Genomic DNA, 1,914 nt, shown 5'->3' with positions numbered 1-1,914 from the left:
CAAGGCACTGCTGTCAAAAATGACGTATCTCTACTGCCTAACTTCTCTGTGGTGGGTGTACAAATGACAGACTCTCTGTTTGTTTGAGGAGTGGGGGAATCCCCCTGGACACCACCTTCTGTTTCCTGGGTGCAAAAAGTTTTAGCTCTAAAAGAACACATCTGACAACAATCACCATGATGAGTGTGCAATGACATCAGGCTCAAACAACTCGATAAATAAGATGATATGCGGTTTCAAAAACTGTTCAGAGCCTCACGAAGTTCTGCATTCTGCCCTAAGCCATGTACGTGGAATTGAGCGTTTCATCCACCTCTTCACTTTCCACCACTGGTTGAGGAGCTAATGTTTTTTTTATTGATAAACGACGTGCCGTCCCCCACCAGTGATGTCATTTTTGGTCCATTCACTGGCTTCCTATCTCAACACGTATCAAATTCAAGACACTGGTAGCGTACTTTACCACCCGCATCTGGCAGAGTCAGGTTAAGCCTCCTTGCCTACTCTTCTGATTTCTGGTGCCACAACGGTGGAACAAAGAGACTAAAAACACACCTCTTCAGGCTACATCAGTCTGGGCCCTTCTTGGACTAACCGCTCTTCTAAAAAACAAACAAAGAAATAACTAAGCTGCCTTCAACTATTAACAAATGCCACTTATTCCTTTTAAAAAGTCTTAGCTGATGACTGTTACACAGTTGATTTCACAGAATGTAGCCAACTATTGTATAAAAGCATCAGCTAAATGATGTAGTTCCACCTCAGTAAACTAGCCAGTAAAAAAAAGCGAACAAAATAACTGTTTTGGGCAAAATTCAACATGGCGGAAAAACCTGGCCTATATAGATAGATGCGAATTGGACCAAGGAATCCAGCAACCAAGGAATTGTGTTCCTATGATCTACAGACACTGAAGTTATGGCTTTTAATTTATTTCTTTTTATTTAACATGTGAAATGTTGCTATAGTGCCACCTATAGGCAAATCACAGCATTTTTTGTGTAACTCAGAGTACAACCTGTACACAATCACATATATGAGGTTTGTTTACCATAGGACAATGCGTTCCTTAAGGCGATTTTTGTGAAATAGATTGAGGTCAGATGAATGAACGGACAGACGAACAGACCGAGACAATCCATAGCCCCCCCACCCCCGATCTTCCACCAGTGGGGGACAATGATGGTTTGCTTCCTGACAGCAGGACATAAAGCTTTTGGCCAGCAATTTGGAAGAAACCTCCATCAGAGCATGATGCAACCCAAATCAATATGACTGAACACATACATCCCAATTATTCTAAATCATACGCCTAACACTCTCCCAGTGCAGTTGGCAGAAATCCTAGACACCTCCTTGCTGTTCAAAAACTAAATCTGGCATCACAGTTAGAATGCAACATGATACAGTACCCTGTAAATATTTCCCTGATTATTTTAAGATCTTTGTCCAATAACTTTACCTTGAACAACATGGACAGATGCTTAGGTTCAGATCTGCCAATGTTCTGAATTTTGTTCTCCTGTCCCCCTGGATCAAATAGCAGGGGTCTGACTATAGTGGTAATGTAGGAGCAGCAGAGATACCAATTTATCCACCGACACCAGCCTCAATAGACCAGATGCTTGCTTTTCTCATCATGAAAAACTCTCACTCTCTTGCATATTCTGTGCTATCACTGTGGCAGCACTCTCACCGCATAATACTATACAACCCACAGCTGAATACAAGACATGGAGTTGTGTCCAAAGTCATTCTGGGAAATGTAGGAAAGTACAAGTAGACAAGACAGTTTGACAGAAAGTGGATTCACCAAAAAATGTAATTACTTTATCACAAAGAATATTTCCTGCAATGCATTGACTATTTGCTTATCAGCCTTGGATGCTTCTGCACCTTTGGAAACCAGATTAA

The sequence above is a fragment of the Poromitra crassiceps genome, assembly GCF_964638095.1.
Source record: "Poromitra crassiceps genome assembly, chromosome: 5".
In the NCBI taxonomy this organism is placed as follows: Eukaryota; Metazoa; Chordata; class Actinopteri; order Beryciformes; family Melamphaidae; genus Poromitra; species Poromitra crassiceps.
Note: the sequence above shows the minus strand (reverse complement) of the source record.